Source organism: Pelodiscus sinensis, chromosome 1 (assembly GCF_052426305.1).
Source record: "Pelodiscus sinensis isolate ZL-2025 chromosome 1, ASM5242630v1, whole genome shotgun sequence".
NCBI classification, from domain to species: Eukaryota; Metazoa; Chordata; order Testudines; family Trionychidae; genus Pelodiscus; species Pelodiscus sinensis.
In genome coordinates this window covers 17,127,710-17,145,658 of record NC_143052.1, presented here as the reverse complement: position 1 = coordinate 17,145,658, position 17,949 = coordinate 17,127,710, and positions in this window count along the sequence as shown.

Below are 17,949 nucleotides of genomic sequence, written 5' to 3'. Positions count from 1 at the left end.
CTGTGCTTCAGTTTCTCTGTGAACTGGGAATATTAACCCACTTTTTAAGAATAGTTTCAGATATTTTGATGAAAGGTATTTCTAAAGGGACAGCTGGCCTGTTCTATTAGCAGGTGATAGAAATATAGAGAGAAGAGGAAGAATGGTGCAGCGATTCTGAGGCTAACTTGGGACTAGCTAGTTCTGCTCTGACACAGACTTCATGCATGCCCTTGGACAAGTCACGTCTACACTGGCAGCTTCTTGCGCAAGAACTGTTTTGCGGAAGAGTTCTTGTGCAAAAAGTCTTCCACAAGAGCGTGTCTACACTGCCATGTGCTTTTGTGCAAGAGCATCTATGGCAGTGTGGACACTCTCTTGCACAAGAAAGCTCTGATGGCCATTTTAGCCATAGGGGTTTCTTGCACAAGAAATTCATGTTGCCTGTTTACACTGCCCTCTTGCGCAAGAGGGCTTATTGCTAGTGGGGAGAGGAATAACTCTTCTGGAAGAAGCCTTGTTTTCCGACCCTGTACTGTAAATTTATTTGTGCAAGAACACGCATGCAGTGTAGACACCCGGCAAGTTTTTGCACAAGAACAGCTGTTCTTGTGCAAGAAGCTGCCAATGTAGATGTAGACTTAGGGTATGTCTATACTACAGAGTTTTGCTGGAAAAACAGCTGTTTTTCCAACAAAACTTGAGGAACGTCCACACTACAATTGCGATCATCCACAAGAAAATTGAAAGAACAGACGGCTTTTTCCGACACTGATAATCCTCATTCTTCTAGGAAGAAGCCTTTTTGCGAAAGAGCTCTTTCACAAAAAGGCATGTGTGGACGGGGAAGAGGGAGTTTTTTTTGCAAGAAGAGAAAGAAGAAAAAGCACAGGTGCCCTGATGGCCATTCCATCCATAGCAATCACAGCTTACATTCAAGATTCATTCAGTCTGGATGCTCTCTTTAAAAAAAAACAGATCACTTTTTCAATGCAGAATAGTGATAGAAGTGTAGCCGTGTTAGTCTGGGGTAGCTGAAGCAAAATGCAGGACAATGTAGCACTTTAAAGACTAACAAGATGGTTTATTAGATGATGAGCTTTCGTGGGCCAGACCCACTTCCTCAGATCAAATAGTGGAAGAAAATAGTCACAACCATATATACCAAAGGATACAATTAAAAAAAAATGAACACATATGAAAAGGACAAATCACATTTCAGAACAGGAGGGGGACGAAGGGGGGGGGGAGGAAGGAAGGTAAGTGTCTGTGAATTGATGATATTAGAGGTGGGGAGAGTGGGATGTTTGTGAGTTAATGGTATTAGAGGTGATAATTGGGGAAGCTATCTTGGTAATGGGTAAGATAGCTTGAGTGTTTGTTCATTCCTTTTTGGAGAGTGTCGACTTTTAACATGAATGACAGTTCAGAGGATTCCCTTTCAAGTGCAGATGTAAAAGGCCTTTACCTGCATTCTGCTACAAAGACCTTGTATGTGTTCATTTTTTTTTTAATTGTATCCTTTGGTATATATGGTTGTGACTATTTTCTTCCACTATTTGATCTGAGGACGTGGGTCTGGCCCATGAAAGCTCATCATCTAATAAACCATCTTGTTAGTCTTTAAAGTGCTACATTGTCCCTTTTTTTTCAATGCACTTTTGCAGTGCAGACGCTTTCTTTCAGAAGAAGTTTTTTTGGAAGATCTCTTCCAAAAAAAGCTTCTTCCAAAAGAAGCTTGCAGAATAGATGTAGCCCACGTCTCTCTGTGCTTTAGTTCCCCATCCGTGAGATGGGGATAATACCACTATTCCATCTTCCAGGAGTGTTAGGAGAAAGACTACATTAAAGATTAGGAGCTGCTCAGATACTACGACAATGGGGCATATAAGTAACTAAGCTAAATACTATAGTTTGATGCTATTGGAGTCCTGCTGACTCAATGTGGCAGGTGCACATTAACCCAGCATCTAGATTGTTCTGGCGTAAAATAGAAGTACAACTTGTTCACAGTGCTTTGTAAATGTGAATTATCATTGCTATCTTGTACAAATCAGTTTTAGAAACCTTTCAAGTTGGAACATTAGGGAAGCAATAGGCTCTATCATGGTCTAGTTGCATGCTATTAAGCGAACAGAAGTGGTCATGTCAGTATAACAAATTAACCAACAATTTCCCAGAGATAGCTGCTTTTCAGCAAGTCTAAGGCGCTGGGAAAGATTGAATATAATTGTTCTTTTACCCCTACACTTTATTAATGCACATTCTAATGTAATTAAAATCTAACAGAACTGCAGGGGCTTGCACATATAAAATTAACCTTGCAAGGTAAATAGTATGTATGAATCAATCTCTAAAAATGCTTTGTCATGACAGTAAGGTAGGAATAATGTCAGTCTGCAGTTAACAGCCTCATCTGAGTGATCTCTGCTTTGGAAACCAAAGTGACCTTTGGTATTTATCAAGGCAATGAAAATATTATAGGTATATTCAAAAGCTGATGAGAGGTCTTAGTGAATAAGACAGTAATAACCAGGTCTTTCTGCAGTAGCTGGGCAACTCATACCCACATCGCTTACCACTATGAAGCACCAAATCATGTAGCCTCTTATTTATAGTCCAATAGCACCCAATCAAAACAAGCAATGTGTCAGAAGTACAGAACTAGTAAGCTGTAGTGTCTCGCCATGAGCCACAGACCCTCCATACAGAAGCTATAGCTAATCCACACTACCATGAATCACCCCAGCTGCTCTCCTTCCACTTAGGCCAGGCCCCAGTGGAAAATATTTAGACTCAATCTGCAAATAAAAAAATACAAAAGGAAAAGATCTCACTAAGAATATTCAGAAAGCATAGTAGTGGGACAAGGTATAAAGGTTATATTGGCAGTTATTTAGGAGAAGCAGTGATAGAGATGCAGCCGTGTTAGTCTGGTGTAGCTGAAACAAAAGACAGGACTATGTAGCACTTTAAAGACTAACAAGATGGTTTATTAGGTGATGAGCTTTCGTGGGCCAGACCCACTTCCTCAGATCAATATGTGGAAGAAATATTAAACTCATCACCTAATAAACCATCTTGTTACTCTTTAAAGTGCTACATAGTTCTGTCTTTTGTTTTACGAGAAGCAGATTTTCTCAGTGGTGCTCATGTCCTTCTCTCAATTAATTATTTTTTAAATAAAAGAAAAAGGTACATGTTTTATTTAAATAATTGTATTTTTCAAAACTATAGTATTATTTTATGAAGTTAATTTTTATTTTGGATTTCTTTAAAAAGGAATTGTTAAAACTTGTCCATTTAATTATTTTTAGTAATTTTTTAAATGGGAATTCCATCAAGTGTATTTTTTTCATCACTAAAACACTTGTTCTCTAGGGATATGTCTATATAGCAGCGTTATTTCAGAATAACATCAGTTATTTTGTTATTCCAAAATAACAAAAAGCGCACCTACACTACAAGCCTTTATTTCGAAATAACGGTGACCTGGAGGACTTTTTACTCTAACTCCTGTAACTCTCATTTTATGAGGAGTAAGGGAAGTCAAAGGAAAAGCGTTCTTCCTATGACTTCCTGCTGTGTAGACATCACCTAAAGCCAAGTTAAGCTATTTCAATTTAAGCTACACAATTGATGTAGCTGAAGTTGTGAAGCTTAATTCAACTTTAGCCCTGCTGTGTAGAAGTACCCTAGGTTTTAGCAAAAACGGGGGCTATAGTCAATTTGGTTTCTAGTTTTCAAACCTCAAGCATTGATTTAGCAGTGCCAAAACAGGAACAATACTCTAAATGTCTCTGTTTTATCTCTTTTCTATAAGGTTTATTGAGAAACAATCCTGTTCCAGGTTCATCCTATTTTTCTGGCTCATTTTGGTTCAGTCTCTTTTAACATTCACTGAGATATGTCAGTTTTGAGGACTGTACTTGATTTGGTGATTCTATCTCTTTTCCATTTGGTTTTATGAGAAGCAATCCCATCCCGGGCACATCTCGTTTTCCTGGCACAACCAAATCCTTGTGTTGTTTTAAGTTATGATAAGAGGAAGCTGTACTCTTACAAATTTGGTGGCTCTTACTGCTCAGGAAAAGTTCTGTCAAACAGACAGACTCTAAAATATATAGTAGATGATCTGAAAACTGCATTCTGTTCTATTCCTTATATTGCCCAAAATATTTTATGCTCTTGCTGTTGACAGGTCTACTGTCTAATGGAGTTGTTGATGGCAAATCACACCCTGGTTTCCAAGCTCGATGTTACCTTCTGCAACTCTATAAATAACAGCTGGGTGAAAAATGACAATTGGTTATGGAGCGTTTCACACATAGGTTCTAAATTACACCAAGTTGATAGTGGTAAGTATGAAATGAGTTGAGGGTTTCACGGCACAGTCTAAAGTCCACTGAATCCAATAGAAACCTTTGAATTCAATGAGCTTTGGATCAGGCCCTCAGTTAAGTTCTTAGTAGGACGATTCTACATGAAAATCAGCCCCACAATTAGCATTTCATAGTACCTTGGCCATCAGGCTAACCAGGAGGAGATACAAACATGAAGACTCATTAATCATCTCAAACCTAGATGCTTTAGCTGAAAAATCATGGCAGGGTAACATCGAGGAAGCTTGAACTGCTACTGCCCATGCTGTGGATATACAGTTCATTCTCTATGACAGTTATCCCAGCAGTATTCACTTGCACTAAATTACTTTCAAATGGAGTTTTGTGTTCATCAAGGAATGCACTATTTATTAAATAGTAATTCATAGGGATCGTGTAAAAAGGTTTGGAACTGTCATGGCACAGTGACAGGTTGCTGTTAAATCATATGCAAGAAAAGCTAAAGCAGAGCCCATGCTAAATCTCAGACGTGCAGGAAAGGAAACTATCTCTGGAGCAGTGGATGTGTACCTCATCTACATTCTAAACACTGAAATGCACAGCTTTGTGCAACCTCCATGGAAAATGTATAGGTAGAGCCCTGAAATCCACAGATATCCTCAGGTATCTGCATCTGCAGCTCATTTCTGTGGATATGGATGCAGATATGACTACAAATTTTGTTATGTAGTACCCTGCAAATTTGTGGATATCTGCTTTATATCAATGAATATCCACATCTGCAGATATGGGTATCTGCAGATCATTTTTGCAGATGCAGATACCAGTTTTGTATCCACGCAGGGCTCTATGCACAGGGATAGAATAGTCCAGAGACTCAAGAGTTATTTTGTATCAGTCATAGTAAAAGCCTAACAGGTCCTGCAGTCCTTAGCATTCAATGCTGTGGGGAAAGTTTCACTTTTCATCTTGCTGTAGACTGGGATGTTCAAATCCTGGCCCATGAGCCAGAGCCATCCTGTTTAATTCATCACTGGCCCCAACAAGAGTCAGGCTCCCTGTGATGCAAGTTTGCATTTATTTTTAAAAATTAGTTTCCACTCATCATGGTTTGCCAGGATCCCATTTCAGATTGGATCCAATATAGGAGCATTTTAAATAGCCTGTAGATGTAGCACAAGGAGAGAGAAAGGTGTGAATTGTTCCTGGTTTTTTTTCTTCTATATGACAAATGTGAAAAGCAGCATTAAAGGTTGACATCTAAGCTTGTCATTCACTCTATGGCTTCCGGTAACATGGAATGACTCAAGGCTCTTCCTCCAGAGAACTATCGTAGAAGACAACAATTCATTAGATGAGCCATGGTTTGGATAGCTCTGCCCTTTTGCATATTCGGCTGTCCTTCATTTTCCATTCCCATTAACTGCCCTATTCATCATCAGCATTAACCCAGGAGCATAACCATGACAGGTTTTCAAATGCACGCCCAATTTGCACAGTTACTGCGTGGGAACACAACTCAAATAACTGCACAAGCAAATAGCATACAGCAGAAAAACAGTCGTCCTCAAGGAGCACTCCAGCTATCTTCTGATTAGAGAGAGTTTATCAAAAATACATACAATATACGCATCTCACCAAATGTAGGTTCCAGGCTTGCAGTGGATTTAAACAGGCAGAACCCTGCTGACTGAAGTTGAGTCCAGCTCAGATATAAGGGTCCTGCTGCATTATTAAAACCGTGAGACAAGGAACCTTGTAGTGCTTTGTGACTAAGATTTGCTTTGTGTCTCACAGACTGCTTAAGGATTGTCAGCTATCTGCTCTAATTTTGTAATTGTAAGAAGCACATACTGCTGAACCAGTATGTTCATTCGTGCCAGTATTTTAATCAATATCTAGGGAGTTCCAAGTCACTATGTTTGTACTGTACATTACAATGATGCATAGATGGATTTAGATGTCTTATTACACAAGAGTTCAGTGCATCAAGATGAGGGGTGGCTGGTCTTTAAGTAGTGCAGAATTCATATAAACAGAATCTCCTTTGGGCAAAAAGCAGAGGGAAAGAAGTCTTGATGGTCTTTGCCTGGGGAAACACCCTCTGTTTCTATTTTAAAGAAATAACTGAACCCAAAACACTATGATCAGCTCTTTCATGTGACTTGGAAAGCTTTAAATTAGTATCTGTCTCTGCTACCAGACCAACTTTGCAAAACCAGATTAGTCCATGTTCCATCACTGGTCATTAGCCCTTACTATGGAAATGGATTGAGAATGAAAAGTAATATTTTACTCATACCAAGACAAAAAAAAATGATCCTCCATATGTATAAGAGAATGTGGTACAGCCACACAAAGAAGCCTCAGGGGTCTCAAATTAAGAGCTGAGCAGAAAGCTAAAATGGAGGAGAGGTGTTCTGTTGGCAAAGAAGGTGCCTTAACGTAAAATTTTTAGAAACTTCAGATACAGATTCAAATACTTCAAAAGGGCCAATTCTGCTCTGAGACACCTATATGTATCTGGAGTAATACCAGTCAGAACTGAGTCCAGTGTTCCTTAGATCAGAAATCGGCTTTTATAATCATGTTTATCTGGAATTCGATTTTCTGTTAAAAAAAGTCTTCTACAATGCACACCAAATCCACAGAGCCTCCAACACATTCACATTTCCCAGCACTTGGTTACAGGTACAAAGCAAAATCAAAAGTGCAGCATCAGAATTGTAACAAAATATTAAAGGATATTTTATTGTAAATCAAAACAAGTTGAAAACATCCCCTCTCCTTTATGTATGAACAATGGGCTTAACTGTCTCCTATTGAAACCCAGATTTCACCATGTTACATCTATTTTCTAGACAAGATAGGGCAGGAATCAGGTGTACCATGCTTTTATCAGCCCACAGACTGATCTACAGTACAGGGCTGAAGCATCCCATCAGAGGGAGAACCAAACAGTGCATTGCCCGCTAGTTGCAAAGGACCGGATCTCACAAGATATTAAGGTAGCCTTATAAGTAGTGCTGGGCAGGAACCATTGGTCATGGTACAAATAGGTACCAGTAACAAAGAGAAAAGTAGGAAAGTGGTCCTGGAGACCACGTTTAGGCTGCTAATGAGATTAAATTCTAGGACTTCCTTAGTAGCATTCTGTGAAATGGTTCCAGTTCCATGCACAGGGCCAGTAAGACAGGCAGAACTGCAAATGTCTCAGTCAGTGGATGAGATGATGGTGCAGAAAGGAGGGATTTAAGTATAGACACTGGGGAACCTTTATGGGAAAGAAGTTGCCTATACAGGAAAGATAGGATCCACCTAAAGCAAAATGGAATCAGAATGCTGGTACATAAAATTAAGAAGTTTGTACAGGATTTTTTTTTAACTAATGGCTGTAGGAAAGACAACAGATGTGGAGGATCACATGGTTCAGGCAGAGACATTCCTTGGGTATGAATTTATTAAAGGAGGAATCTCTATATCTTAACAGAATAACATACCCATAAGATGAAGGATTGGAAAGAAGCTGGTAAAATACAAAACTTTTTGAAATGACAGTGATTCCCATTTAAATACAGTACATCAAGGCAAATGTGACGCCGACAGACACTGGTCACCTATGTGCAGAATCAGACCTGAGCTCTCTGGAACGAAATGCCGACTGTGTATCAGACAAGGCTGTAGAGCACACTCATTATTCGCTATATAAGTGGTCTCGGTGCCACTAGATGGGACAATACACCACACCCAGGATGTGTGTGGGTTACACAAGCAACTGAACACTGGGATATTGATATAAAGGGCATGAAAGAAGCTTGATGGAATGAAGATGATCAATGGGACAAAATACTACAGAAATGCCACGGTACAAAACATATAGGAATGACTGAATAGTTTGCACTGGTTTAGAAGTGGCATTAAATGTTTAAAAAGCCTAGAGTCAAATAAACTAAAAGTCTGACATGAAACAAACTAGTCCATAGAATCTTCTATGGATAGAAATTCCATGCTTGCATAAGAAGAGGAATATACTATTGATCATGTGACCAAAATGGTGATAGAGATTGTGTGAAATGCTCAAAGAGATTAGAGAGACAACAAAAAACTCTCAGTAATAATAGAGGTTTCAACTATCCCCTCATTGACTGGGTACATGTCACCTCTGGAAGAGATGCAGAGAGAAGGGACATAGAGATTTCTAGGCACCACAAATGACTTATTATGGTCTTGAAACCCACAAAAGGAGAGGCAATTCTTGATTAGTACTAAGTGCAGCCCAGGGTCTGGTCCAATGGTGATTATAGCTAAACAGTTCAGGAAGAGTGATCATAATGTAATTAAACTTAACATTTTATAAGGCAGGTAAGAAAAACACCACAGTAAAATTTAACTTTAAGAAAGGGAACTACAGGTTGTGCCTCCAAAAACTGGTACTCTCTAGTCCAGCAACATTCATCGTCCGGCAGGACCATGGATGCTCCTGGATCAGAGAGCCTGGGAGCCTAATGGCAGAAGGGCCAGACAGACAGGGCAACAGGGTCTGTAGCCCGGCTGGGGGCAGCGTGAGACCAGAGCCAGAGCCCAGTGGAAGCCTCCAGCAGCCCATGGCAGTACGGGGCCATGCAGGAGTCCCCCATCAGCATAGATTGGCACTGGGCTGGAGCCCCATGGTAGCTCTGGAGCCCTGTGGCAGCCCCCAGGGGCTCAGGGATGAGGTCAGAGCCCTGCGATAGCATGGGACCAGAGTCCTCCAGCAGCTCTCTGGAGCATGGGGCTGCAGCCGGAGCCACACAGTAGTTCCCTGAGCACAGGGCCAGGGCACCATGGCAGCCCACTGGAGCGTGGGGCTGGAGTTGAACCCCATGGCAGCACAGGGCCAGAGCCCAGAGCAGCCCACTGGAGTGCAGGGCTGGGGTCAGAGCCCCACAGCAGCTCCCGGATGCCCAGGGCTGGAGCTCCACAGCAGGAGTTGGAGCCTCTTCCGCTTAGGGAGCCGGCAGCAGCTGGGGAAGCAGCCCAGCCAGGTTGGGTAGGAGGAAGGGGGAGGTGAAGCAGGGTGCCTGCTGGGGCAGCCTTGGGAACCGATGGCAGGAGACCTCCCCCGGTCTAGCAAATTCTCTCGTTCAGGACCAGTCAGTTCTCAATGGTGCCAGACCAAGGAGGTCCTACCTGTACACAGGAATGTGGATGCTTGATAGAAATTAAAAGAAGCTGTCACAGGGTTAAATGCCTGAAAGTAGGATGGGGAATATTTAAAAACACTGTAACAGAGGTTCACACTAAAGGAATATGAAAAATCAAATAGGAATGCCACCTTGGATAAACAGAGTAAAGGAGGCCAGTAGAGGCAAAAAAGCAATCTTTAAAATTTTCTCATTCCACTAGTCTGTGCTTCCTCCTGAGATATAAACTGTTCGTATTAGTGTGGGGGTTCCTACCAAATAACAAGAACAAGGAAAGAATTCAGACAGAACTATTTCACTCAAAATGTAGTAAGCACATGGAATAAATTACCTGGGAAGGTAATTGAAGCAGAGAACATTAATGAAGTTACAAAAAAAAGGAAATAAGGAGGGTTGAAGGACATGGCAATAAAGTAGAAAGTGGATTTAAGATCAGTCAGAAAAAAACCAGATAGCTCCAGCTGGATGGAATTGATGGCTTCTATTTTCCTATCCTGATAATTCCTATGCTCCAGTGTTCCTATTTAGGTTCTCACTCTGCTCCATACACTTTGCAGTCACACCGCTCAAAGACACAGACTTCTACGGATGGGTTGGATGGTAAGTGTGTAAGTCTGGTAATAGTGAATAATGGTGGGTTATGACAGTAGGGATGCAGGCATGTAATGGGTTGGACTCACTGCCAAGACATCTCTTGCTCATCAGTCCAGGAATTAGCAATTCTCTGGCACCAGAGTACCCCCTTCTAGTCGGTGTCTTATCTGCTGTAACCTGCCCTTTTGTTTCTACCACTCATCAGGATCCATGTGTCTCCCAGACCACAGTGCTCCTTCCCTCTGAGTACTACCCTCCTGGTAGCGCACACATCCAGCGTCCTCGACTCCCAGGGAACCTCATTACCCCTAAGCCCACCTTGCCTCAGTGGCCCACTGAGATTCTTCATCTAGTCCCTTTCCTCAGGGGCAAAGTGTAGTCTGAATCGGCCACTTATAATTCGCAAAGGGGGGTTGGACCTGTTGCCTGCTCCTGTCCTGGCTGCTCCACTGCAACCTTCGTTCCTTCTCAGGCCTCTATCACTTTTTCAGCCTGGGAGTGGTATGGATCAAGCCAGAGTTCCCCTGCACTGCTCTGTCCAAGGTACCTTCCCTAATAGGCAGCTAGATCCATCTCCCTTCAAAGCTGGAAAGAAACTGAGCTCCCTCCAACCGGTCATCCTTTTTATACTGCCCACCCAGACCCTGTATGGCTGTCTCAAGCCTCTCCTGACTGGCTCATAGTCTCAGCCCTCTCCCAGGGCAGTTTTGTCACCTTATATGCCAGTGAGAGGTAACCACCCCGTTACAAGGCAGTTCCCTGAAATGTTGGTTTCCAGGCTTAACAAACTTGGGGATTTTCTGAAGGCATAAAATGTTTGTTGCAAAAGAGCATTGTTCTTGGTGGGAGAAGGGGAATCTATCGGACTTCAGCTGAAAATCTCAGCAGCTAGGGTATGTCTAAACTACATGGCTCCGTCGACGGAGCCATGTAGATTTGTTTTTTTGGCAAAGGGAAATGAAGCCGCGATTTAAATAATCGCGGCTTCATTTAAATTTACATGGCTGCTGTGCTGAGCCGACAAACAGTTGATCAGCTGTTTGTCGGCTCAGCGCGGCAGCCATGTAAATTTAAATGAAGCCGCGATTATTTAAATCGCAGCTTCATTTCCCTTTGCCTATCTGTCTAATCTACATGCCTCCATCGATGGAGGCATGTAGTCTAGACACACCCTTACAGTTATGTGCACCTTCAGCATGGGGTGGCAGCCAGCTCTCTGGGTGCCAGTATGCACTGTGAGCCGGGTTTTAAGCCAGTTCCTGATGTGTACAGGCTCCTGCCTGCTGATGCTGCCCCGAGGAAGCCAGCTGCCACCCTATGCTGCTGCCTCTGATAGAGGGAGCTGGATCCTGGCACATACTGGCTGCTGCCCTGCACTGCAGGCTCTGATACAGAGCCAACAGTGCCAAGTGGCATATGGCTCCCTGGAAACAGGGCAGGAGCCTGCATGTAACCCATTCACAGTAACTGATAACCCCAGCCTTTTTGGTTATCCATGTAAATGGTTTTCCTATTACATTCTTTCTTGCAACCTGAATTCTTTTAACAAAGTTTAGTGTCTGGGATTTCATTATTATGTTCTTCAGTGTTAACAAGTTATTTTACTGTCCCTTTAGATATGTGCTAGCACATTATCTTGCATCATTCCCCTCTCGCAAGGGTCCCAAATGTTTTACCCAATTTGAATATTTTAATTTCCCAAAAATAAACACTACAGTCGACACTGTTCTAGCAACCACACATCAATCTCTGTGTATGCAAGACCTTCTCATTATCAACTATCTTAAAGCTGTTTTTTAAAAAATCTACAAAGAATAACAATTCTCTCTTCAACTGTCTTTCTAGTGCTAGTGAAGAATAAATAATGCAATAAAGTGGCAGAGCAAGAACTGATATAGAAGGATATGTAGTGCCTTAGTCACTTCTTCAGGGCTGTGATCCTTTTATTTGTGTTGTGGATTATAAAAATCCTTTTATTCACATATCCAGCTCAGCCATTCATGCATGTATAATGCATCTACTCTATACTGCATATTGTCAAGTTAAACAATGGCTATACAGAAAGAATGCAGCTGCATTCCCAAAACTCCATGCAGACAGCGGAACCAGTTACTTCCTTTCACAGCGTCACACAGTGGTTCATGTAAATATTTATCTGACTGATCTTTGAGATCAACCTGAACCAAATGCCCTGATCTGGACACCTCCAAAATTTGAGGAAAAGTTTGGATTTCAGTGTGAACTTCACATCTGCCCCTTGCTATGGCTGAACCAAAACCTCAGATATGAATATCCTCCAACTTTGCGACAGAGTACAGACTGGATCTGGATTAGTATCTGCAAACTATTTCGAAGGGTAAGATTCCAATACCATTACTCCAGATTAGCAGCATCTTACTACAAAGGTAGCTCCATCAACATAAAGACCAGAACATAAAGGGCCTGATCCTTAGACACTGGTGTAAATCTGATATTGCATCAGACCTGAAATAGGGCATGATCATTGACGCAGAACTGCTCCTACATTTAAAGGTACAGAACACACACACACACACACACACTTCTTAGTTTGGCAAAAGGTAAATGTATTGAGGAACTGCATGATCTATGCAATGGCTTCTGTTAAAAACTAGATTATTTCATGAGGTGGATTTTTTTCTGTGTTTTTTTTAAGTATAACAAAAATTAAAGTTTATTTTTAAAAGAATAAGAATTTACCCTCCATTCTAATCCCATGGCTAAATAGACTGTTGAGAGCTCCCTGCTGTTTGATACACATTGGACAGTGCTGGAAGGCTGAAATTTTCAAAGGAGCCACAGGGGAACTGCGTAACTAAACTCCTTTAGAAGGCTTTGGTAATTCCAGCCCAAGAACTTGATACAACACCCATTAAAACTAGTAGAGATACTGACATTCTTGGGCTTAGGTCCTAAACATCCACATGTTAATTAAAAGAGAGTATATTTAGGCCTTGATTCTGTCACGCAGGAGCAGCTTGAGGAATGCTGCCGGTAACTAGCGCCCTAGGTGGAATGCGCGATCGGCGCCCCCGCCTCCATAGCCCTCAATGGCGTGACATCATCATTGGGCACCCCGTTTAGGCAACTGCCAAGGTTGCCTACATCCATGGGCCACCCCTGATTCAGTGAACATACATGTGCTTCATTGCAAGCAAATGAGTAGCTCCCTTGAACTCATGGGGCTAATCATGTTTAAAATTAAGCATGAGCTTAAGGGTTTCCAAATAGGGGACCCTAAATATGCTCATTTTAACCTCTTACAGGAGGTTATTTTGCTCAGTTTGTCCCTGCTCCTGCAGAGACTTACACACATGCTTAATTTTGCTCACATGAAAAGTAACATGAGCAAAGTTAAGCATGTGTATTAAGTATTTGCTGGATTGAGGCCTTCAAAACACAGGATAAATTCCACTTTATTTCCAAATCGCCTGAACATTTTCTTTGGATTACTTTCCATTTGAAAAACCTATTTCATTTCTTTTCTTCTTGTCAGTCCTGGAACCAGATATGCCTTTTTGACTTGAACACCGATTTTCTGATTCATGGTGACATTCTTCAGCAGCTGTGGGGATGAAAAAGAATTTCCTAAGCAGATAGCTCAAAATCACTTGTTAAAGATAGGCTAGATATGCTTTCACAGGTAATACTGCCTTTTTCAGGATTTAATGACTTCATTTTTTGCTGGCATGTTTTCCATTTTATCAATGTTTGATAAGTCGGTGGTTTTCAGATTTCAAGTACATTTTGGGATTTAACAAGGAGAGAAGTTATAAGTGTCAGAGGAAAGTCTAGATCTACATGATGTGTCTGGCTCTCACCAAAATATTCTCTTAGCTATGTCTACACTATGAACTTTTTGTGGAAGAGGCAATGCAAATGAAGTGCTCGTTAGCAACTTCGCATGCTTCATTTGCATAGTCTCTTCTGACCCTTTTGTGCACGAGGTTTTTGCACAAAAGCAAGCAATGTGGACGTGTCCATTTTGCGCAAAAACCCCTTTCTGCGCAAGATCCTTATGCTTCTAAAATAGGATCGGAAGAGACTATGCAAATGAAGTGCGCGAAGTTGCTAATGAGCACTTCATTTGCATTGCCTCTTCTGCAAAAAGTTCATAGTGTAGACAAAGCCTTAGGGCCCAATTCAAAACTCATTGACATCATGGGAGTTGGATCCTGATCTTTAATGTAGTTTTTTGATGGAATAACTAAAAAGAGATGATTTTTAATAGACTAACTACAAATGACTAATGCTTTCAAAATTTAAAAATGAAAATAAATTATTTATGTTTGAGAATGTGGGAAATTTCATTCAAAAATTAATTTGTTTCAGAAACTTATGAGCAGCTGAAAAAAGCAATTAGAATGGGAGTTGGACTTCACAGGTGACTAACTGTCATTGATGCTGATTGCTATGATACAGGAAATGTGATCTCAAAAGCATAATATTACTCATTTTTATATAATTTTGAGTAATAGTGGGAGAGGGATATTTCAGTGGTTTGAGCATTGGCCTGTTAAACCCAGGGTTGTGAGTTCAGTCCTTGTGGAGACCATTTAGAGATTTGGGGCAAAAATTTGTCAGGGATGCTACTTAGCAGGGATGCTACTTAGCTGTAAAAGCAGGGGACTGGACTTGATGACTTTTCAAGGTCCCTTCCAGTTCGGGGAGCTAGACAATCTCCATTAATTTATTTCAAAAGGGATTAGGAAAATGTTAGCAAGACAGCTAGGGAAATGAGTCATTTATTTTAGGGCTAATTCCTGCTTATTAATTAACAATGGGTTACCTATGGAGGTCATGGAATCTTGATCCTTAAAGGTTTTTAAGGCCCCTCTTAACAAAGCCGTGGCTGGGATGATTTAATTTGGGTTGGTCCTGCTTTCAGCAGGGGATTGGACTAGATAACCTCCTAAAGTCCCTTCCAACTCTATTATTCTATGATTCCATGATTCAAAAGTCCTATTGTTAGATCCTTAGTCTTAAAGTGAAAAACCATGCTGAAAAAAAAATTGGACAGATGTAAATGTAAAGTAACTCTACTGACTTCAGTGAGATTGCTCCAGATTTAAGGCATCATAAATTAAGAGAATTTGGTCCCATGGGTAGTAAAGGAAAGCAGATAAATAGACAATAGAAAGATATTGCTACTACATTTAAATCATGGAATGATCACTACTTTCTCTTAAAAAATTGATTAATGTGTTTCAGTCATGTAGAATGATAAAACAATTTATTATTAAATATTAATAGAGAAAGCATAATATAGTGGATAATTTTCATATTTAAAGAAAAGTTTCATGGTTGGACATGATCTGATTAGCCTTACTGGTAATGTTGACATTTTTCATGGTTCTAAACAAATTAGGATACAATTAAGGTCCTACTTAATTTACTCTCTTGAAAAAATTGTGAATCCTGCAATATTAGGCTCCCATTGCAACTTTGATTTAAATTAGCTTAATTTGCACAGGTCACAATTTTCCCTACATTTTGAGGTTTGCAATACACACTTTTCCCCTACTAGTAACATACAATCCCATTTTGCCAGGATGATAGCAGCTGGGGCTCAGGCTGTCATCCCTGCACACAGCAGTGCTTCTGCTCTCAGCCGTACCCACTAATGATTATAAAATAGCTGCAGCACAATGCCTGGTTATCAAAAAAAAAAAAAAAAAATAGCAGGCATAACATAATACTTGAGTGTTTATATTGTTCCAGCAAATGTTTCTTAAACTAATAGGCCTTCTCTGGCTTTTCCAGATTACCACTATTAATAAAGGTTCATTATTCTTTTTCTGCAATTTTCCATTCTTGTACGCAGCTCAGCCACAACTGATAATCATCCCACGATTCAAATAGGGCCTAAGATATAATTCTGTATTATATCTAATGTACCACAAAATTACTACTCTGTAGTCCTTTTCCCCACAAAATACCCACTGAACTAAAAGTTCTGTGCATAAAACAAACAGCAGAATCTGGTCCTAAGGTGAACTGAAATGCTTTAAGAGCTATATCTACAAAATCATAAACTTGCTGCTGCTCTCGTCCAGCAATGACAAGTCCCTTTGCAAAAGCTGCTCCTTAGAGTGCAAGACATGCCCCATCCATGCCTTTTTAAAGATGTGTCTAATCTACCAATCTAGTACTAGTTCAGTTCAAGACACCCTGTTTGGACAATTCGGGTGTGTCTAGACTACAGGGTTTTGTTGACAAAAGTGGACTTTTGTCGACAAAACTATACCTGCGTCCACACTGCCTTTGAGTTATGTCGACAAAACTCAGCAGTTTTGTCGACGTATGTAAACCTCATTCTATGAGGAATAACGCCTTTTGTTGACAGAGTTCTGTCGATAGAAGGCATTATTGCATCTACACTGTCCTTTGCGACCACACTGTTATGTCAATAAAGCGGCTTGCTTTGTCGACAGAACTGGATGCAGTCTAGACGCTCTTCATTGACAGAAGCTTTGTCGACAATATCTGTCGACAAAACTTCTGTCGACAAAACCCTGTAGTCTAGACGTACCCTTCCTTAAAAGATTATCAAAGTCACTTCCAAATAGCATACTAAGTGTCAAGGACAAGCTGCAAATATAGCCAACGCCTGTCTCATGACAGGTCCAGCAGGCCAGCCTCTGGTTCTGCCCTTCTATGCCATCTGCAGGCAAAAATCAATCACTTTGGTTGCTGAGTGATCAGATGTGCAACAAAATGGCTGCAAGTGGGACCTTCATGTCTCTCCTAGAGTTGCCAGATGGTTTCAACAAAAATATCGGACACACTTGAAATTACATCACAATCTACATTACATCTTATTTAGAAAATACTGGACATTTATATTTTCTCAATTTATTTCCCGAACAGAAAGCTCAAATACTGGACTGTCTGGTTCAAAACCGGACACCTGGCAACCCTAGCCTCTCTCTTTTTCCACTGTGACCATGATGTAGAGCAGACCGTATTCTTGCTGGTTGTATCTGGACAAGAGTTCCCTGATTCCCTCAGGCTTGCACAATGCTCCCTTCCGCTCAGCTATTGAAAGATTAACACATTTAGAGTAGCACGATTGGCTTGAGTGTCTGTGTAAATGCAATCACAATAAATGAATTTTAAAAACCCTCCCAAATAATGAACCATCTACATGTGTGGATTTAAAAATAAAAAATACAGGGTTTGTTTTGCTCTGCATTGAGGCAATTTTTGGCTACGCTGTAGATGTTAACCCAGCCTTGGAGGCTAACCCATGTGTGGGACAACTTGTGGGTGTGGATATGGAATAGGATATGGTTAGCAAATGTAGGTAGGATGTCCCAGTGACTTAGTGATCCCCCTTTGGAAAGGCCCTAAGAGCTATTGGCAGCCCAAGGACTGCTTAAATTTTGGCTGAAGGACCAGACTGCGGCAAAAACAGCCCCAGGATCAGGAGAGTGCAATTATGCTTTAAAGTCATTTATGTGCCCTTTTTCCTCACCATAACCAAGGATCAGGGTCACAGTATATTCTGGAATTGAAATAATTTTTATTCCCAAAAGCTGGTTTCAGAGCTCTCTGGGCATGTCTACACTGCAGGGCTAAAGTAGAATTAGTTATGTCAATTGCATAGCTGAAGTCAAAATAGCTTAATTTGGCTTTTGGCGCTGTCTACACACTCTTCCTTCGACTTCCCTTGCTCCACGTGAAATGAGGGTTATAGGAGTTGGAGTAAGAAGTCTTCCAGCTCAACATGATTTCGAAATAATGGATTGCTGTGTAGATACACATTTTGTTATTTCAAAATAATGTCAGCTGTACTTCTGTGTAGACATACCCTCTCTGTCCTTAAATAG